The sequence below is a fragment of the Pseudophryne corroboree genome, chromosome 7 (genome assembly GCF_028390025.1).
Source record: "Pseudophryne corroboree isolate aPseCor3 chromosome 7, aPseCor3.hap2, whole genome shotgun sequence".
NCBI classification, from domain to species: Eukaryota; Metazoa; Chordata; class Amphibia; order Anura; family Myobatrachidae; genus Pseudophryne; species Pseudophryne corroboree.
The window spans coordinates 246,440,737-246,463,817 of NC_086450.1; the positions used below are offsets into that span (position 1 = coordinate 246,440,737).

At 46.5% G+C, this 23,081-nt stretch overlaps 1 protein-coding gene across 4 annotated transcripts in view; it reads right to left on the reverse strand.

The window, feature by feature from the left end:
* CCDC14 (coiled-coil domain containing 14) overlaps positions 1-23,081 on the reverse strand; it is a 217,331-nt gene that overhangs the window by 131,241 nt on the left and 63,009 nt on the right. The gene's annotated exons all lie outside the window — the stretch shown is intronic.

A 23,081-nucleotide genomic window follows, 5' to 3' on the forward strand; every position in this document is an offset into this window, starting at 1 on the left:
AATTTTCTTGGAAATCTGCCACCTTTTGTCAGGCGACTCCCAAGCCTTTTCACAAAGAGCGTTCAGTTCATAAGGGGGGAAAAGTTACCTCAGGCTTTTTTCCCTTATACAAACAAACCCTCTTATCTAGAACAGGAGGATCTTCAAAAATATGTAAAAATAAGATTTTACTTACCGGAAAATCTATTTCTCGTAGTCCGTAGTGGATCCTGGGGACTCCGTAAGGACCATGGGGAATAGACGGGCTCCGCAAGAGACAGGGCACTTTAAGAAAGAATTTGGATTCTGGTGTGTTCTGGCTCCTCCCTCTATGTCCCTCTTCCAGACCTCAGTTAGAGAAACTGTGCCCAGAAGAGCTGACAGTACAAGGAAAGGATTTTGGAATCCAGGGCAAGACTCATACCAGTCACACCAATCACACTGTATAACTTGTGATAAACATACCCAGTTAACAGTATGAACAACAACGGAGTATCAGATCAACCCTGATGCAACCATAACATAACCCTTATTTAAGCAATAACTATATACAAGTATTGCAGAAGAAGTCCGCACTTGGGACGGGCGCCCAGCATCCACTACGGACTACGAGAAATAGATTTACCTGTAAGTAAAATCTTATTTTCTCTAACGTCCTAGTGGATGCTGGGGACTCCGTAAGGACCATGGGGATTATACCAAAGATCCCAAACGGGCGGGAGAGTGCAGATGACTCTGCAGCACCGAATGAGCAACACAAGGTCCTCCTCAGCCAGGGTATCAAACTTGTAAAACTTTGCAATAGTGTTCGAACCTGACCAAGTAGCTGCTCGGCAAAGCTGTAATGCCGAGACCCCTCGGGCAGCCGCCCAAGAAGAGCCCACCTTCCTTGTGGAGTGGGCTTTTACTGATTTTGGAAGCGGCAACCCAGCCGCAGAATGAGCCTGCTGAATCGTGTTACAGATCCAGCGAGCAATAGTTTGCTTTGAAGCAGGAGCACCCAGCTTGTTGAATGCATACAGGATAAACAGCGACTCAGCATTCCTGACTCTAGCCGCTCTGGCTACATAAACCTCCAAAGCCCTGACCACATCTAGTAAATCGGAATCCTCCAAATCACGAGTAGCCACAGGCACCACAATAGGTTGGATCATATGAAAGGATGACACCACCTTTGGCAGAAATTGTGGACGAGTCCGCAATTCTGCCCTATCCATATGGAAAACCAGATAGGGCTTTTATGTGACAAAGCCGCTAATTCTGACACACGCCTAGCTGACGCCAAGGCTAATAGCATGACCACCTTCCACGTGAGAAATTTTAACTCCACGGTTTTGAGTGGCTCAAACCAGTGTGACTTCAGGAAACTCAACACCCCGTTAAGATCCCAAGGTGCCACTGGAGGCACAAAAGGGGGCTGAATATGCAGCACTCCCTTTACAAACGTCTGGACTTCAGGAAGAGAAGCCAGTTCTTTTTGAAAGAAAATGGATAGAGCCGAAATCTGGACCTTAATGGAACCCAATTTCAGGCCCAAAGTCACTCCCGACTGTAGGAAGTGAATGAAACGGCCCAGCTGGAATTCCTCCGTAGGGGCATTCCTGGCCTCACACCAAGCAACATATTTTCGCCATATACGGTGATAATGTTGAGCCGTCACATCCTTCCTAGCCTCTATCAGCGTAGGAATGACCTCATCCGGAATGCCTTTTTCTGCTAGGATCCGGCGTTCAACCGCCATGCCGTCAAACGCAGCCGTGGTAAGTCTTGGAACAGACAGGGCCCCTGTTGCACAAGTCCTGTCTTAGAGGCAGAGGCCACGGGTCCTCTGTGAGCATTTCTTGCAGATCTGGAAACCAAGTCCTTCTTGGCCAATCCGGAACAAAGAGTATTGTTCTCACTCCTCTTTTCTTATGATTCTCAGCACCTTGGGTATGAGAGGAAGAGGAGGAAATACATAGAACGACGGGAACACCCACGGTGTCACCAGTGCGTCCACAGCTATCGCCTGAGGGTCTCTTGACCTGGCGCAATATCTCTGCAGCTTTTTGTTGAGGCGAGATGCCATCATGTCCACCTGTGGCAGTTCCCACCGACTTGCAATCTGCATGAAGACTTCTTGATGAAGTCCCCACTCTCCCGGGTGGAGGTCGTGCCTGCTGAGGAAGTCTGCCTCCCAGTTGTCCACTCCCGGAATGAACACTGCTGACAGTGCGCTTACGTGATTCTCCGCCCAGCAAAGAATTCTGGTGGCTTCCGCCATCGCCACCCTGCTCCTTGTGCCGCCTTGGCGGTTACATAAGCCACTGCGGTGATATTGTCTGACTGAATCAGAACCGGTTGGTCGCGAAGCAGGGTCTCCGCTTGACTTAGGGCGTTGTATATGGCCCTTAGTTCCAGGATATTGATGTGAAGGCAAGTCTCCTGCCTTGACCACAGCCATTGGAAATTTCTTCCCTGTGTGACTGCCCCCCACCCTGAGGCTTGCATCCGTGGTCACCAGGACCCAGTCCTGAATGCAGAATCTGCGACCTTCGAGAAGGTGAGCACTCTGCAGCCACCACAGGAGAGGTGATTAACCCAGAGTAGCCCTGGGGGATAGAGTGATTAACAGACGCATCTGAAGATGTGATCCGGACCACTTGTCCAGTAAGTCCCATTGGAAGATCCTCGCATGGAACCTGCCGAAGGGAATGGCCTCATATGATGCCACCCTCCTTCCCAGGACTCGAGTGCAGTGATGCACTGACACCTGTTTTGGTTTTAATAGATTCCTGACCAGTGTCACGAGCTCCCGAGCTCTCTCTATCAGGAGATAAACCCTTTTCTGGTCTGTGTCTAGGATCATGCCTAGGAGAGGAAGATGAGCTGTAAGAACCAACTGCGACTTTGGAATATATAGAATCCAGCCGTGTTGCTGTACACTTCCAGAGAAAGTGATACGCTGTTCAGCAACTGCTCTCTTGATCTCGCTTTTATGAGATCGTCCAAGTACGTGATAATAGTGACACCTTGCTTCCGCAGGAGCACCATTATTTCCGCCATTACCTTGGTGAATATTCTCAAGGCCGTGGAGAGACCAAACGGCAACGTCTGAAATTGGTAATGACAATCCCGTACCGCAATTCTGAGGTACGCCTGATGAGGTGGATAAATGGGGACATGAAGGTATGCATCCTTTATGTCCCGAGTCACCATAAAATCTCCCCCTTTCAGGCTTGCAATGACCGATCTTAGCGATTCCATCTTGAACTTGAACCTTTTCAGGTATATGTTCAGGGATTTTAAATTCAATATGGGTCTGACCGAACCGTCTGGTTTCGGGACTACAACATGGTCGAATAATATCCCCCTCCTTGTTGAAGGAGGGGAACCTTGACCACCACCTGTTGAAGATATAATTTGTGAATTGCAGTTAACACTGTTTCCCTCTCGTGGGGGGAAGCCGGCAGGGCCGTCGGTGAGGGGGCATCTTCTCAAAGTCCAGCTTGTATCCCTGAGACACCATATCTATTGCCCAGGGATCTAACAGGGAGTGAACCCACTTGTGGCTGAATTTACGAAGGCGTGCCCCCACCGGGCCTAGCTCCGCCTGTGGAGCCCCAGCGACCTGCGGTGGATTTTTGTAGAGGCCGGGGAGGACTTCTGTTCCTGGGAACTAGCTGTGTTGTGCAGCTTCTTTCCTCTACCCCCACCTCTGGCAAGAAAGGACGCACCTCGGACTTTCTTGTCTCTTTATTCAAAAGGCTGCATTTAATAATGTCGTGCTTTCCTAGGCTGTGCAGGAATATAAGGCAAAATATCAGAATTACCAGCTATAGCTGTGGAGACCAGGTTCGAGAACCCTTCTCCACACAATCCTCAGCCTTCCATATGCCTCTTAAGTCGGCATCATCTGTCCATTGCATATTCTACAGGACACGTCAAGTAGAAATCGACATAGCTTTGACTCTAGGACCCAGTATACTCATGTCTCTTTGGGCATGTTTCATATATACATATCTCTTAAGAGAGATATATATATATATATATATATATATATATATATATATATATATATATATATACATATATATATACATACACACACAGGTTGAGTATCCCATATCCAAATATTCCGAAATACGGAATATTCCGAAATACGGACTTTTTTGAGTGAGAGTGGGATAGTGAAACCTTTGTTTTTTGATGGCTCAATGTACACAAACTTTGTGTAATACACAAAGTTATTAAAAATATTGTATTAAATGACCTTCAGGCTGTATGTACAAGGTGTATATGAAACTTAAATGAATTGTGTGATTGTAGACACACTTTGTTTAATGCACAAAGTTATAAAAAATATTGGCTAAAATGACCTTCAGGCTGTGTGTATAAGGTGTATATGTAACATAAATGCATTCTGTGCTTAGACTTGGGTCCCATCACCATGATATCTCATTATGGTATGCAATTATTCCAAAATACGGAAAAATCCCATATCCAAAATACCTCTGGTCCCAAGCATTTTGGATAAGGGATACTCAACCTGTATATATTATATATATATATATATATATATATATATATATATATATATATATATATAGGTGGTAGTCATGTGACCGCCGGTCGGCTGATCACATGACCTCCTCCGTGAGCCCAACGGCTCACTATCCCGATGGTCGGCATGCCGACCAACAGGGACTATTTCCACTAGTGGGTGTCCACGACACCCACAGAGTGGGAATAGAACCCGTGGCGACCGCTGGTCGCCACCGAGCCCGCAGCGTGGCGAGCGCAGCGAGCCCGCAAGGGGCTTGCTGCACTCGCCCCTCCCCGCCGGGATCCCGGCGTCGGTATGCTGCCGGGATCCCGGCGTCGGTAAGGTGACCGGCGGTCAGGAGACAGCCGGTCACCCGTACTACACCCATATATATATATCTAGCTCTATATATACACATATATATATATATATATATATATATATATATATATATATCTATATGTATACTAGGGTCTCAATCTCTGCTGATAAGGTACCTGTCCACGCTGCCACAGCGCTATAAACCCATGCCGACACAATCGCCGGTCTGAGTAGTGTACCAGAATGTGCACACTATCTGCAGGATCCCTGAGAATAGCTGTTACGTCAGGGCTACCTTTTGGGCAAACGTGACACCCTAGGGGAAGATTCCCATCATATCCTGGCCCTAGTGGGGAAAGGATACTGCCTGAGAATTCTTTGTGGGAAACTGCAGTCTCTTGTCTGGAGATTCCCGCTCTTTTTCATCATGAGAGGAGGGAAATTTACCTCAGCTTTCTTCCCCTTAAACACGTGTACCCTTGTGTCAGGTACAGATGAGTCATCAGTGATATGCAAATCATCTTTTATTACAATAATCATATATTGAATACTTTTCTGCCATTTTGGCTGTAACTTTGCATTATCGTAGTCGACACTGGAGTCAAACTCCATGTCGATATCAGTGTCTATTATTTTGGATAGTGAGCATTGAGAGACTCTAAAGGTCTCTGCGACATAGGGACAGACATGGGTAGATTTCCTGTCTGTTCTCTAATCTTTTGTGCAATAAATTCACCTTAGCACTTAATTGCACATATCCAAACAGGTGTCGGCGTTGTCGACGGAGACACCCTCTCACACACATATTTGCTCCATCTCCTCCTTAGGGGAGCCTTTTACCTCAGACATGTCGACACACGTACCGACACACCACACACTCAGGGAATGCTCATCTGAAGACAATTCCCCCATAAGGCCCTTTGGAGAGACAGAGAGAGAGTATACCAGCACACACCCCAGCGCTATTAACCCAGGAATAACACAGTAACTTAATGTTAACCCAGTAGCTGCTGTTTATATTTATTTTTGCGCCTAATTATGTGCCCCCCCTCTCTCTTTACCCTCTTCTGCCGTGTAACTGCAGGGGAGAGACTGGGGAGTTTCCTCTCAGCGGTGCTGTGGAGAAAAAACATGGCACTGGTGAGTGCTGAGGAAGAAGCCCCGCCCCCTCGACGGCGGGCTTCTGTGCCGCTTTCATGTACAATTTTGGCGGGGGCTCATACATATATACAGTGCCCAACTGTATATTATGCAAACTTTTGCCAAAGAGGTCTCTAATTGCTGCCCAGGGCACCCCCCCCCCCCCTGCGCCCTGCACCCTACAGTGACCGGAGTATGTGGGTTTAGTGTGGGAGCAATGGCGCACAGCTGCAGTGCTGTGCGCTACCTCATATGAAGACTGGAATCTTCTACCGCCGATTTCGAAGTCTTCTTGCTTCTGTCACCGGCTTCTGTCTTCCGGCTCTGCGAGGAGGACGGCGGTACGGCTCCGGGATCGGACGACCAAGGGTGCGATCCTGTGTACGATCCCTCTAGAGCTAATGGTGTCCAGTAGCCTAAGAAGCAGGACCTATCTTCAGTGAGTAGGGCTGCTTCTCTCCCCTCAGTCCCACGTAGCAGAGAGTCTGATGCCAGATCTCGCTGAAAATAAAACACCTAACAAAATACTTTCTTATAGCAAGCTCAGGAGAGCTCACTAAGTAGCACCCAGCTCGTCCGGGCACAGATTCAAACTGAGGTCTGGAGGAGGGACATAGAGGGAGGAGCCAGAATCCAAATTCTTTCTTAAAGTGCCCTGTCTCCTGCGGAGCCCGTCTATTCCCCATGGTCCTTACGGAGTCCCCAGCATCCACTAGGACGTTAGAGAAACATCTTTAATAGCCACAATCATGTACTGAATACTCAACCATTTTCGGATGTAAACTGGCCTCATTGAAGTCGACACTGGAATCAGAATCCGTGTCGGTATCTGTATCTGCCATCTGGGTAAATGAACGTTTTTGTGACCCTGAGGGGGTCTGTACCTGAGACAAAGCGTCCTCCATGGATTTTCTCCATGCTTGTGTCTGAGAATCAGATTTATCTAGCCTCTTAGACAATAATGCCACGTTTGCATTCAATGTACTCAACATATTTACCCACTCAGCAGTCGGCTGTGCCAACAGAGTCATTCCCAAATCTTTCTCCACGCCCCCAGTAACTTCCTCCGGGGAGGAACACTCAGCCTCAGACATGTCGACACGCAGTACCGACACACCCACACCGACCAAAGGGGGACAGACCCACAGGGAAGCCTGTAGAGAGCCACAGAGGGAGTATGTCAGCTCACACCCCAGCGCCCATATACTACTAAATAAATAGTAAATGATGGCTGCGCTGTAATACATACATATATAGTACCAATTTGTCTGTGCCCCCCCCCCCCGCCCGTTTTACTCCCTTGTTACTTGTAAGGAGAGTGGAGGTCCGGTCCAGCGTCTCTGCAGCGGCTGTGAAGAAATAAAATGACGCTGGTGTACTGTGCGGCTAAGCCCCGCCCCTTCCCGGCGCGCTGTAGTCCCGCTTAAATTTGAATTTATTTATACTGGCGGGGGTATCGTATACAGTGCCCGGGCACTGAATATGCATCCTTTGCCAGTTTACACGACCCTCAGTAACTTGCTGCCCAGGGAGCTCCCCCGCAGCGCCCTGCACCCTGTAAGTGCCTTTGGTGTGTGGGAGCATGGAGCGCAGCGCGACCGCTGCGCTGTACCTCTGTTACTGAAGTCGTCTGCAGTCACTGAAGTCTTCTGCCTTCTGCATACTCACCCAGCTTCTTTCTTCTGGCTTCTGTGAGGGGGGTGACGGCGCGGCTCCGGGAACAAGCAGCTAGGCGCACCAAGTGATCGAACCCTCTGGAGCTAATGGTGTCCAGTAGCCTAAGAAGCAGAGCCCTTAACTCAGAAGAAGTAGGTCTGACTTCTCTCCCCTCAGTCCCACGATGCAGGGAGCCTGTAGCCAGCAGGTCTCCCTGAAAATAAAAAACCTAACAAAGTCTTTTCCAGAGAAACTCAGGAGAGCTCCCCTAGTGTGTGTCCAGTCACTCCTGGGCACAGAATCTAACTGAGGCCTGGAGGAGGGGCATAGAGGGAGGAGCCAGTTCACACCCAGTCAAAGTCTTTTAGTGTGCCCATGTCTCCTGCGGATCCAGTCTATACCCCCATGGTCCTTTTGGAGTCCCCAGCATCCTCTAGGACGTAAGAGAAAAAAATAATAATATATACATATATACACGTACGTACGTACGTACGTACATACATATATATACATATATATATATATATATATATATATATATATATATATATATATATATATATATATATATATATATATATATATACACTGCTCAAAAAAAAAAATAAGATTTTACTCACCGGTAAATCTATTTCTCGTAGTCCGCAGTGGATGCTGGGGACTCCGTAAGGACCATGGGGAATAGACGGGCTCCGCAGGAGACTGGGCACTCTAAAGAAAGATTTAGTACTACCTGGTGTGCACTGGCTCCTCCCTCTATGCCCCTCCTCCAGACCTCAGTTAAGGAAACTGTGCCCGGAAGAGCTGACATTACAAGGAAAGGATTTTGGAATCCAGGGTAAGACTCATACCAGCCACACCAATCACACCGTATAACTCGTGATAAACTTACCCAGTTAACAGTATGAACAACAAACAAGCATCACTCAACTGATGCCACATAACATAACCCTTTAGTAAGCAATAACTATATACACGTATTGCAGAAAGTCCGCACTTGGGACGGGCGCCCAGCATCCACTACGGACTACGAGAAATAGATTTACCGGTGAGTAAAATCTTATTTTCTCTAACGTCCTAGTGGATGCTGGGGACTCCGTAAGGACCATGGGGATTATACCAAAGCTCCCAAACTGGCGGGAGAGTGCGGATGACTCTGCAGCACCGAATGGGCAAACTCAAGGTCCTCCTCAGCCAGGGTATCAAACTTGTAGAACTTTGCAAATGTGTTTGAACCCGACCAAGTAGCAGCTCGGCAAAGCTGTAATGCCGAGACCCCTCGGGCAGCCGCCCAAGAAGAGCCCACCTTTCTCGTGGAATGGGCTTTCACTGATTTTGGATGCGGCAACCCAGCCGCAGAATGAGCCTGCTGAATCGTGTTACAGATCCAGCGAGCAATAGTTTGCTTTGAAGCAGGAGCACCCAGCTTGTTGGATGCATACAGGACAAACAGCGACTCAGTCTTCCTGACTCCAGCCGTTCTGGTCACATAAATCTTCAAAGCCCGGACTACGTCAAGCAACTTGGAATCCTCCAAGCCACCAGTAGCCGCAGGCACCACAATAGGTTGGTTCAAATGAAAGGATGACACCACCTTTGGCAGAAATTGCGGACGAGTCCGCAATTCTGCCCTATCCATATGGAAAACCAGATAGGGGCTTTTACATGACAAAGCCGCCAATTCTGACACACGCCTAGCCGAAGCTAAGGCCAACAGCATGACCACTTTCCACGTGAGATACTTTAGCTCCACGGTCTTATGTGGCTCACACCAGTGGGTTTTCAGGAAACTCAACACCACGTTAAGATCCCAAGGTGCCACTGGTGGCAGAAAAGGGGGCTGAATATGTAGCACTCCCTTAACAAACGTCTGAACCTCAGGCAGTGAAGCCAGTTCTTTTTGGAAGAAAATGGATAGGGCCGAAATCTGGACCTTTATGGACCCTAATTTCAGGCCCATAGTCACTCCTGACTGTAGGAAGTGCAGGAATCGACCCAGCTGGAATTCCTCTGTAGGGGCCTTCCTGGCCTCACACCAAGCAACATATTTTCGCCATATACGGTGATAATGCTTTGCTGTCACATCCTTCCTAGCCTTTATCAGTGTAGGAATAACTTCATCCGGAATGCCTTTTTCCGCTAGGATCCGGCGTTAAACCGCCATGCCGTCAAACGCAGCCGCGGTAAGTCTTGGAACAGACAGGGCCCTTGTTGTAACAGGTCCTGTCTGAGAGGCAGAGGCCACGGGTCCTCTGAGCATTTCTTGCAATTCCGGGTACCAAGTCCTTCTTGGCCAATCTGGAACAATGAGTATTGTTCTCACTCCTCTTTTTCTTACAATTCTCAGCACCATTGGTATGAGAGGAAGAGGAGGAAACACAGACTGACTGGAACACCCACGGTGTTACTAGTGCGTCCACAGCTATCGCCAGAGGGTCCCTTGACCTGGCGCAATATCTTTTTAGCTTTTTGTTGAGACGGGACGCCATCATGTCCACCTGTGGCAGTTCGCATCGATTTGCAATCTGCGTGAAGACTTCTTGATGAAGTCCCCACTCTCCCGGGTGGAGGTCGTGCCTGCTGATGAAGTCTGCTTCCCAGTTGTCCACTCCCGGAATGAACACTGCTGGACAGTGCTAGTACGTGATTCTCCGCCCAACGAAGAATCCTGGTGGCTTCTGCCATTGCCACCCTGCTTCTTGTTCCGCCCTGGCGGTTTACATGGGCCACTGCCGTGATGTTGTCTGACTGAATCAGCACTGGTTGGTTTTGAAGCAGAGGTTCCGCTTGACTCAGGGCATTGTATACAGCCCTTAGTTCCAGGATATTGATGTGCAGACAAGTCTCCTGACTGGACCACAGCCCCTGGAAGTTTTAGCCTTGAGTGACTGCCCCCCATCCTCGGAGGCTTGCATCCGTGGTCACCAGGACCCAGTCCTGTATGCCGAACCTGCGGCCCTCGAGGAGGTGAGCACTTTGCAGCCACCACAGAAGAGAAACCCTGGCCCTGGGGGACAGGGTGATCAGCCGATGCACCTGAAGATGCGATCCGGACCACTTGTCCAACAGATCCCACTGAAAGATCCTCGCATGGAACCTGCCGAAGGGAATGGCTTCGTATGACGCCACCATCTTTCCCAGGACACGCGTGCAGTGATGCACCGATACCTGTTTTGGTTTTAGGAGGCCTCTGACCAGAGTCACGAGCTCCTGAGCCTTCTCCTCAGGGAGAAACACCCTTTACTGGTTTGTGTCCAGAATCATGCCCAGGGAGGGCAGACGCATCGTAGGAATCAGCTGCGACTTTGGAATATTCAGAATCCAGCCGTGCTGTTGCAACACTTCCTGAGAGAGTGCTACGCTGATCAGCAACCGCTTCCTGGACCTCGCCTTTATGAGGAGATCGTCCAAGTATGGGATAATCGTAACCCCTTGCTTCCGAAGGAGCACCATCATTTCCGCCATCACCTTAGTAAATATTCTCGGTGCCGTGGACAGGCCAAATGGCAACGTCTGGAATTGGTAATGACAGTCCTGTACCACAAACCTGAGGTACTCCCGATGAGGTGGATAAATGGGGACATGCAAGTACGCATCCTTGATGTCCAGAGACACCATAAAATCCCCCTCTTCCAGGTTTGCAATGACCGCTCTGAGCGATTCCATTTTGAACTTGAATCTTTTCAGATAAATGTTCAGGGATTTTAAATTCAATATGGGTCTGACCGAATCGTCCGGTTTCGGTACCACAAACATTCAGGAATAGTATCCTCTTCCTTGTTGAAGGAGGGGAACCTTTACCACCACCTGCTGGAGATATAACTTGTGAATTGCCGCTAACACTACTTCCCTTTCTATGGGGGAAGCTGGCAGGGCCGATTTGAGGTAACGGTGAGGGGGCATCACTTCGAATTCCAGCTTGTATCCCTGAGACACAATCTGTATAGCCCAGGGATCCACCTGTGAGCGAACCCACTGGTGGCTGAAATTTCGGAGACACGCCCCCACCGCTCCTGGCTCCTGTGGAGCCCCAGCGTCATGTGGTGGATTTAGTGGAAGCCGGGGAGGACTTCTGTTCCTGGGAACTAGCTGTATTGTGCAGCTTCTTTCCTCTACCCCTGCCTCTGGCCAGAAAGGACGCACCTCTGACCTTCTTGCTTCTCTGTGATCGAAAGGACTGCATTTGGTAATACGGTGCTTTCTTAGGCTGTGAGGGAATATATGGCAAAAAGTTTGACTTCCCAGCCGTAGCTGTGGAAACTAGGTCCGAGAGACCGTCCCCAAACAATTCCTCACCCTTGTAAGGTAACACCTCCATGTGCTTTTTGGAGTCGGCATCACCTGTCCATTGCCGAGTCCACAGGACCCTTCTGGCAGAAATTGACATTGCATTTATTCTAGAACCCAGTAGGCAAATGTCCCTCTGGGCATCCCTCATATATAGGACAGCGTCTTTTATATGCCCCAGGGTCAGTAAAATGGTATCCTTGTCTAAGATATCCATTTCCTCAGACAGATTATCCGTCCATGCTGCTACAGCACTACACATCCAGGCCGACGCAATAGCCGGCCTCAGTATAGTACCTGAGTGTGCATAAACAGACTTCAGGATACTTTCCTGCTTCCTATCTGCAGGATCCTTTAGGGCGGCCGTATCCTGTGACGGCAGGGCCACCTTTTTAGATTAGCGTGTCAGAGCTTTATCTACCCTAGGGGAGGATTCCCAGCGCATCCTGTCCGTTGGAGGGAAAGGGTACGCCATAAGTAACCTTTTGGAAATCAGCACTTTCTTATCGGGGGAATCCCATGCTTTTTCACATAATTCATTTAACTCATGTGAAGGGGGGAAAGTCACCTCTTGCTTTTTCTCCCCATACATATATACCCTTTTGTCAGGGACAGGGTTTTCCTCTGGTATGTGCAATACATCCTTCATTGCTATAATCATGTATCATGTGTCTTCTACTTAAGTCCAATGGTGTAGGCTGTGCAAAGCCGTTTGGCTGTGCATTTAGAATCTAAGCGTGCATTTTATCAAAGCGTGATAAAATTGACACATAACAGCAGCGTTCAATCAGCGTTAATTTATCCTCAGCTGATATCGATTGTGAATTGACGTTTCTTCTTTTCTTGTCACCTACAGGTAATTACAATTGACTACAGCTACCATCATATTCTGCTGCATTAGATCTATACATGCAAAGCTAATTCTGCTGGGTAATTACAATTGACTACAGCTACCATCATATTCTGCTGCATTAGATCTATACATGCAAAGCTAATTCTGCTGGGTAATTACAATTGACTACAGCTACCATCATATTCTGCTGCATTAGATCTATACATGCAAAGCTAATTCTGCTGGGTAATTACAATGGACTACAGCTACCATCATATTCTGCTGCATTAGATCTATACATGCAAAGCTAATTCTGCTGGGTAATTACAATTGACTACAGCTACCATCATATTCTGCTGCATTAGATCTATACATGCAAAGCTAATTCTGCTGGGTAATTACAATTGACTACAGCTACCATCATATTCTGCTGCATTAGATCTATACATGCAAAGTTAATTCTGCTGGGTAATTACAATTGACTACAGCTACCATCATATTCTGCTGCATTAGATCTATACATGCAAAGCTAATTCTGCTGGGTAATTACAATTGTAAAATTATTGCATAGTATGTGATTTTGAAGTACTTTTTTAAGTTTTGAATGATATAGACCCAGTTTAATCTTTGTGGAATGCCTGGTTGTTGTTTTTAAGGTAATTTATTGCCTTGCATTTGAGGGGGTGGGGTGTGGTTACAGATTTCAATTATTGGTTTCACTTGTAATAGTCTTCTACTTGAATCCAATGGTGTAGGCTGTGCAAAGCCGTTTGGCTGTGCATTTAGAATCTAAGCGTGCATTTTATCAAAGCGTGATAAAATTGACACATAACAGCAGCGTTCAATCAGCGTTAATTTATCCTCAGCTGATATCGATTGTGAATTGACGTTTCTTCTTTTCTTGTCATCTACAGGTAATTACAATTGACTACAGCTACCATCATATTCTGCTGCATTAGATCTATACATGCAAAGCTAATTCTGCTGGGTAATTACAATTGACTACAGCTACCATCATATTCTGCTGCATTAGATCTATACATGCAAAGCTAATTCTGCTGGGTAATTACAATTGACTACAGCTACCATCATATTCTGCTGCATTAGATCTATACATGCAAAGCTAATTCTGCTGGGTAATTACAATTGTAAAATTATTGCATAGTATGTGATTTTGAAGTACTTTTTTAAGTTTTGAATGATATAGACCCAGTTTAATCTTTGTGGAATGCCTGGTTGTTGTTTTTAAGGTAATTTATTGCCTTGCATTTGAGGGGGTGGGGTGTGGTTACAGATTTCAATTATTGGTTTCACTTGTAATAGTCTTCTACTTAAATCCAATGGTGTAGGCTGTGCAAAGCCGTTTGGCTGTGCATTTAGAATCTAAGCGTGCATTTTATCAAAGCGTGATAAAATTGACACATAACAGCAGCGTTCAATCAGCGTTAATTTATCCTCAGCTGATATCGATTGTGAATTGACGTTTCTTCTTTTCTTGTCACCTACAGGTAATTACAATTGACTACAGCTACCATCATATTCTGCTGCATTAGATCTATACATGCAAAGCTAATTCTGCTGGGTAATTACAATTGACTACAGCTACCATCATATTCTGCTGCATTAGATCTATACATGCAAAGCTAATTCTGCTGGGTAATTACAATTGTAAAATTATTGCATAGTATGTGATTTTGAAGTACTTTTTTAAGTTTTGAATGATATAGACCCAGTTTAATCTTTGTGGAATGCCTGGTTGTTGTTTTTAAGGTAATTTATTGCCTTGCATTTGAGGGGGTGGGGTGTGGTTACAGATTTCAATTATTGGTTTCACTTGTAATAGTCTTCTACTTAAATCCAATGGTGTAGGCTGTGCAAAGCCGTTTGGCTGTGCATTTAGAATCTAAGCGTGCATTTTATCAAAGCGTGATAAAATTGACACATAGCAGCGTTCAATCGAAGTGAAATAGAAGGAAAACAGAAGCACACCAATCTAACAAAAAAAAAAAACCTGAAGAACTAATAACAAATGTGAGTCACTTACTCCTCAGATCACTTACCTCCTGATTGTTGCATCTGATTAAATAGCACCGAAATACCTTACTTGGACATTTCAAAAACCGTCCATTTCACCTACAAATGCTTGTAACTGCATTGTAATTTTGTTTTTTAAGCACAGCTGCACCAATGCAATTTAACCTGCAAACACTTAAAAAAAACTAACATAATTACCATTGCTTCTTAAACCTCTCACAATCCTTTCATTTCTTACACTCCAAATACATTTCTGCAACCACTTTATCTACGCTTTTGACTCTTTTCATACTAAATCTACACCCCTTGAGCCTACACTGCTTTTCTCACCTGCATTTCAGCAAATCTTCTGCTTGGATTCACTTGCAGTCTCCTCTCCTACTTCCACTTTCCCTCAACCTATTTACCTACTTAACACTATGTCAAGGCTTTCCTATACTCCCCACATCACTCAGTGTCTACCTAATAATGTATCTTTATCCTTCCCCCCTAGTCTCCTACACCTCCTCCTCTCTCCCCTCCTCTGTCTCCCGCCCATCCCTCTGTTTCCTACCCCCACCTTTCCTGTTACCCCACTTTCATTCACCTCTGCCCCATGGTCCTGCTACCCCACAACTCAGCCCTGCTCCCTCTCTCCCTTCCCTGTCACCTGCCCACACCCCCATCCACATCACACTGACCTCCCTCCCTGCCCACCTCCTGCAGTTTCCCCTCCTAGCTCAGGCACCCGTACCATCACTACTCTCTCATCATCCCTGCCCTCAAAGTTAATCCCACCTCATCGCTACAGCAACCCTGAAAATCTCATTCACATCTCTCCCACAAACTCATACCCCCTATCCTGTGCACTCTGGAATGCCAGATCTGTTTGTAACAAACTGGTCCCCACTCATGACCTTTTCATTTCCAACTCCCTACACCTACTAGCCATTACTGAAACTTGGATTACACCCTCTGACACTACTTCTGCTGCTGCTCTCTCTGCTGGGGGCCTCACATTCACACACACACCCCAACCTGGGGTCGCCATGGGGGTGGTGTTGGGGTCCTTTTACCTTCTAGTTACTCCTACCAACTCACACCACCAGAACCATCCCTTATATTCTCTACATTTGAGGTCCACGCCATACGCCTCTTCCAACCAGTCCATCTTAGAGTAGCTGTCATTTACCGCCCCCCTGGCACTGCTTCCAAATTCATCGACAACTTTGCTTCCTGGCTTCCTCTCTTCTGACATTCCCACCAATATTCTAGGCGATTCCAACATCCCTATTGACATCCCCACACAATCCCCTGCCTCTAAACTCCTTAACCTCACCTCTTCACTTGGTCTCTCCCAGTGGACCTCCTCACCCTCCCATGTGAATGGGAGCTCACTGGATCTGGTCTTCACTCACCGCTGTGATATTTCTGATTTTTCCAACTCCCCATTTCCCCTCTCTGACCACCACCTGCTCTCCTTTAACCTATCTCTCTCGACTTCCCCATCTCAACCTCCTAAGGCTACCATCACTAAGCGTAACATTGAAGCTATTGACACCACATTCCTTTCCTCCCTGTTTGACTCACTTCTCTCTCCTATTCTCTCTCTCTCATGCCCTGAACAAGCCACTTCCACATACAATGCTTCCCTTACTTCTGCTCTTGACTCTGTTGCTCCACCAACCACAATTCACCCTCGCAAATTAACACCTCAACCCTGGCACACCAAATGCACCAGATATCTGCAAAAATGCTCACGTACTGCTGAGCGACACTGGAGGAAATCACGCTCTAAGGCAGACTTCCTCCATTTCAAACTTATGCTTTCATCCTTCAGTGCTGCCCTTTCTCTTGCTAAACAGTAATACTTCAAGAACCTCATCTCCTCCCAGTCTTCCAACCCCCGGCGCCTCTTTGCCACTCTCAACTCACTCCTCTGCCCACCTCCACCTCGTCTCCCTTCCTCACTCTCTGCTCTTGACTTTGCCACTTACTTCACATCCAAAATTGACTCCATACGTCAGGACATCACATCACACCAGACCATCAGTAACCAGCCTTCTCCCATCCCTTACCAACCCTCCCCATCCCTCGCACCAACTCTGTCATCTTTCTTCCATGCATCTGGAGAGGAAGTCATGGCCCTCATTCGTTCCTGTCCCCTCACCACCTCCCCACTTGACCCTATCCCCTCCCGCCTCCTCCGCTACCTCTCTTCTTCTGCTTGTTCCCATCTTTCCCACCTTCTCAATCTCTCCCTATCATCAGGCACTGTCCCCTCTGCCTTCAAGCATGCACTCATCTCTCCTATTCTTAAAAAACCTACCCTTGATCCAAACACTCTCTCCAACTACCGACCCATCTCTCTCCTCCCTTTTGCCTCCGAACTCCTTGAGCGTATTGTCTACAACCGCCTTACTTCCTTTCTTTCCTCACACTCACTGCTTGACCCATTCCAATCTGGCTTCCGTCCTCTCCACTCCACTGAAACTGTCCTTACAAAAGTATGCAATGACCTCCATGCTGCTAAATCTAAGGGACACTACTCTCTACTTATTCTACTTGATCTCTCTGTTGCTTTTGACACTGTGGACCATCCTCTCCTACTGCAAATCCTTCACTCCATTGGTCTGCGTGACACTGCCCTCTCTTGGTTGTCGTCCTACCTTTCTGACCGTTCATTCTCTGTCTCCTCTCATGACTCCACCTCCCCCTCACTTCCACTAACTGTAGGGGTACCCCAAGGTTCTGTCCTTGGTCCTCTTCTCTTCTCTCTCTATACGTCCTCACTAGGTAAGCTCATTAGTTCTTTTGGTTTCCAATATCATCTTTATGCTGATGACACTCAAATCTATCTTTCCTCTCCAGACCTCTCCCCTACTCTCCTCACTCGTATCTCCAACTGTCTCTCTGCTATCTCTTCCTGGATGTCCCAGCGCTTTCTTAAACTTAACATGTCTAAGACCGAGCTGATCATCTTCCCTCCCTCCCGCATAACCTCACCTCCTACAATCTCATTATCTATTGATGGCACTACTATCTCCTCTACCCCCCAAGTGCGCTGTCTTGGAGTAATCCTTGACTTCTCCCTCTCCTTCAAACCTCACATTCAGCACCTCTCACAAACCTGCCGTTTTCATCTAAAAAATATTTCCAGGATCAGACCCTTTCTGACCCAGGATGCTACTAAGACTCTTATCCACTCACTGGTCATCTCCAGACTGGACTACTGTAATCTCCTCCTGACTGGCATTCCTGACAAATACCTCTCTCCACTCCAATCTATCCTCAATGCTGCTGCCCGGCTCATTTTCCTCACCAAACGCACTACGTCCACCTCTCCTCTCTTACTAGACCTTCACTGGCTCCCCTTCCCTTTCAAGCTTCTCACACTTGCTTACAAAGCCCTCACCCACTCCTCTCCCATCTACATCTCTGATCTTATCTCGCTTTACACTCCCACCCGTCCTCTTCGCTCTGCTAATGCTCGCCGACTCTCCTGCCTACGGATTACTTCCTCCCACTCCTACCTCCAAGATTTTTCACGCGCTGCACCACTTCTCTGGAATTCCCTACCTCTCCCCCTCAGACTCTCCACCTCTCTACAAAACTTAAAACGGGCTCTCAAGACCCACTTCTACACCAAACCCAGCCAAATCTCATCCTAAACCTCTGTTCCACGCTCTCTATGTACCCCATCTGTCTTACCCCTGTCTGTCTACCCCTCCCCGTTAGAATGTAAGCTCTCACGAGCAGGGCCCTCTTCCCTCATGTGCTTACCCTTTTCTTACTTTAATAATCTTCAACTGCACCAAATCCAGCAGTCTTCTGCCACCTGATACTTATTCCAGTGTCATCTGCTGATGTAGCTATGTTTATTTACCCTATACTTGTCCTATATTGTCGTCAACTGTAAGTTGCTGTTTTCTTGTTTGATTATTTGTTTATGTACGCTGTAATTGGGCGCTGCGGAACCCTTGTGGCGCCATATAAATAAAGGATAATAAATAAATAAATAAACAAATCGGATGGCTTTAGTCATTTTCGGCTGCAACTTTGCCTCATCGTCATCGACACTGGAGTCAGAATCCGTGTCGACATCTGTGTCAACCAACTGGGATAGTGGGCGCTTTTGAGACCCTGACGGCCTCTGAGCTGCAGAATCAGACACGGGTTGAGACCCTGACTGATTATCCAACCTTTTATGCAAGGAGCTTACATTATCATTTAACACCTTCCACATATCCATCCAATCAGGTGTCGGCGCCGTCGGCGGCAACACCACAGTCACTTGCCTCCACGTAACCGTCCTCGTCAAACATGTCGACACAAACGTACCGACACACCGCACACACACAGGGAATGCCCTAATTGAGGACAGGACCCCACAAGGCCTTTTGGGGAGACAGAGAGAGAGTATGCCAGCACACACCCCAGCGCTATATAACCCAGGGATTACACAGTAACTTAGTGTTTACCCAGTAGCTGCTGTTTATGATAATTATGTGCCCCCCCTCTCTTTTTACCCTTTTTCTACCTTGATACTGCAGGGGAGAGCCTGGGGAGCTTCCTCTCAGCGGAGCTGTGTAGAGAAAATGGCGCTGGTTAGAGCTGAGGAAGAAGGCCCGCCCCCTCAGCGGCAGGCTTCAGTCCCGGGTCTGTGTAATAAAATGGCGGGGGCTCGTACATATATACAGTGCCCAGCTGTATATATGTGTCTTTTTGCCAAGAGGTATCCTAATTGCTGCCCAGGGCGCCCCCCCCTGCGCCCTGCACCCTACAGTGACCGGAGTGTGTGGGTAGTGTGGGCGCAATGGCGCACAGCTGCAGTGCTGTGCGCTACCTCATGTGAAGACAGGAGTCTTCTGCCGCCGATTTCGATGTCTTCTTGCTTCTGCCGGCTTCTGACTTCTGGCTCTGCGAGGGGGACGGCGGCGCGGCTCCGGGAACGGACGACAAGGTGAGGTCCTGTGTTCGATCCCTCTGGAGCTAATGGTGTCCAGTAGCCTAAGAAGCGCAACCTAGCCGCAGTTAGTAGGTTTGCTTCTCTCCCCTCAGTCCCACGTAGCAGAGAGTCTGTTGCCAGCAGAAGCTCTCTGAAAATAAAAAAACCTAACTAAAATACTTTCTTATTAGCAAGCTCAGGAGAGCTCACTAAAAGCACCCAGCTCTGGCCGGGCACAGATTCTAACTGAGGTCTGGAGGAGGGGCATAGAGGGAGGAGCCAGTGCACACCAGGTAGTACTAAATCTTTCTTTAGAGTGCCCAGTCTCCTGCGGAGCCCGTCTATTCCCCATGGTCCTTACGGAGTCCCCAGCATCCACTAGGACGTTAGAGAAATAAAGGGAACACTAAAATAACACATCCTAGATCTGAATGAATGAAATATTCTTATTAAATACTTTGTTCTTTACATAGTTGAATGTGCTGACAACAAAATCACACAAAAATTATCAATGGAAATCAAATTTATTAACCCATGGAGGTCTGGATTTGGAGTCACACTAAAAATTAAAGTGGAAAAACACACTACAGGCTGATCCAACTTTGATGTAATGTCCTTAAAACAAGTCAAAATGAGGCTCAGTAGTGTGTGTGGCCTCCACGTGCCTGTATCCATTTGCACATTGGGTGTAATTTGGGATCCGTGACTTGTTCCTGTTTAGAGTGGTTGCTAGGCAACCCCTCGCGGCGATGAGCCAGTCAGTTGCCGCTTGTCAGGCCGCACCCACGGGGGAAGTGACGCGCCAGTGAGGTCAGCGTCTTCAGGCTGCGGCAGTTGGCTGGAGGAAGCGGTGGGGAATGTTGCTAGGCAACCTGTACTCAGCAGGCGAAGGCCGCGCCCACCCTGCCCGGACTCTTTGTTTAATACACAAAGTTATAAAAAATATTATCTAAAAGTACCTTCAGGCTGTGTGTATATGTAACATAAATGCATTCTGTGCTTATATTTAGGTCCCATCACCATGATATCTCATTATGGTATGCAATTATTCCAAAATACGGAAAAATCCGATATCCAAAAATACCTCTGGTCCCAAGCATTTTGGATAAGGGATACTCAACCTGTGTACTGAGATGGCCACTCCAGAACCTTCACTTTATTCTGCTGTAGCCAATGACAGGTCGACTTGGCCTTGTGTATTGGATCATTGTCATGTTGGAACCTCCAAGTACGTCCCATGCGCAGCTTCCGGGCTGATGAGTGCAAATTTTCCTCCAGTATTTTCTGATAACATGCTGCATTCATCTTGCCATCAATTTTGACCAAGTTTCTAGAGCCTTTGTAGCTCACACATCCCCAAAACATCAGCTATCCACCTCCGTGTTTCACAGTAGGAATGGTGTACCTTTCATCTAGGCATTGTTGACTGCTCTCCCAATGTAACGTTTATGGGTGTGGCCAAAAAGTTCAATTTTGGTCTCATCACTCCAAATGACTTTGTTCCAGAAGTTTTGAGGCTTGTCTCTGTGCTGTTTGGAGTATTGTAAGCGGGATGCTTTGTGGCATTTGTGTAGTAATGGCTTTCTTCTGGTGACTCGACCATGCAGCCCATTTTTCTTCAAATGCCTCCTTATTGTGCATCTTGAAACAACCGCACCACTTTTTTCAGAGAGTCCTGTATTTCAGCTGAAGTTATTTGTGGATTTTTCTTTGCATCCCGAACAATTTTCCTGGCAGTTGTGGCTGAAATTTTTGTTGGTCTACCTGACCGTGATTTGGTTTCCACAGAATCCCTAATTTTCCACTTCTTAATTAGTTTGAACACTGCTGATTGGCATTCTCAATTGCTTGGATATCTTTTTATATCCCTTTCCTGTTTTATACAGTTCAATTACCTTTTCCCGCAGATCCTTTGACAATTCTTTTGCTTTCCCCATGACTCAGAATCCAGACACGTCAGTGCAGCACTGGATGAAAGATGCAAGGGTCTTCCAGGAGTCCAGAAACTCACTGACCTTTTATACACACACACACACACACACACTGATTACAAGCAAACAGATCACAGGTGAGGATGGTTACCTTTAGTAGCCATTCAAACCCATTTGTGTCAACTTGTGTGCATGTTATCAGGCCAAAATCTCCAGGGTATATAAACTTTTGATCAGGGTCATTTGGGTAGTTTCTGTTGTCATTATGATTTAAAAAGAGTAAACACAGTTGTTTGACAAAAAATGGCTTCACCCAAACACTAACCATGAGTGAAAGAAAAGTTTGTGAGTTATCATTTATATTCTCTGACAAATGGCCAGAAAATCACAAATTCTGCTAGGGTATGTAAACTTATGAGCACAACTGTATGTATGCGTGTGTGTGTAATATATATATATATATATATATATATATATATATATATATATATATATATATATATACATATATATATATACATATATACACACACATACATACACACATATACACATTTTTTTTTCTCCACTAAATTATAGGGAACAGATCTAAATTCCATAGACATCTACCTTCCCCACTCACATATAGCATTGTACGAGGTGTCCATGTAACCTCCAAATAAGAGACCTTTGCATAGACTCCTTAACACATTCTTATCTATAATGTGGATCAGCCAGCGAACAGGTCATTCATATGGCTCTTCTCACAACAAACACGCCAATGCTCGATAATGTGTTCACAAATATACTAAATGAAAACTGGCGACGGTTAGTCTTTGTTTTTTTTAAAGGATCAACTCCTATCATTCAACAAATGTAAACTTGCTCAAGCATGCTTCTCCTGTAGACTTTACATGGGAAGTTTGCTGCTCTACAATGTTCAAACCGTTGCTCCAATCTAATTTCTCTCTGCGACTGGCACATCTACATGGTACGACCTTTATTTTGATACCTCTAGTGGTAGAGCAAATGTTAACATTGCTCACGCACACTTATCCTAGACATTACATGGGAACTTTGCCACTCTGCATTGCATGAATCATTTCCCTAATCCATTTCTCTCTCCGAAAGGCACATCTACAAGGTTAGACCTTTATTTTGATCCCTTAACCATATTTTTACATCCAGTCGTTCTTTCTAAATAGGTCTCACGGTAAAAAAAAAAACGTATAGACTTAATATATAGGGCGATATTCAATTGTTATATCACACCCAATTTCCAGTCTAAAGTGACTGGAAATCACGGGGCAATATTAAATTGATAATTTTTATCGTACCCATAGCCCTTTACGCAGCTAAACCAGACCAAACTAATGGGCGCAACTAAACAAGTCCCATCTGGGAGCTGAAATTGGTCACTTTTCGTGCATTTCAGCTCGCCACCCCCCTTAAATGCTGGCGCTGGCAGCC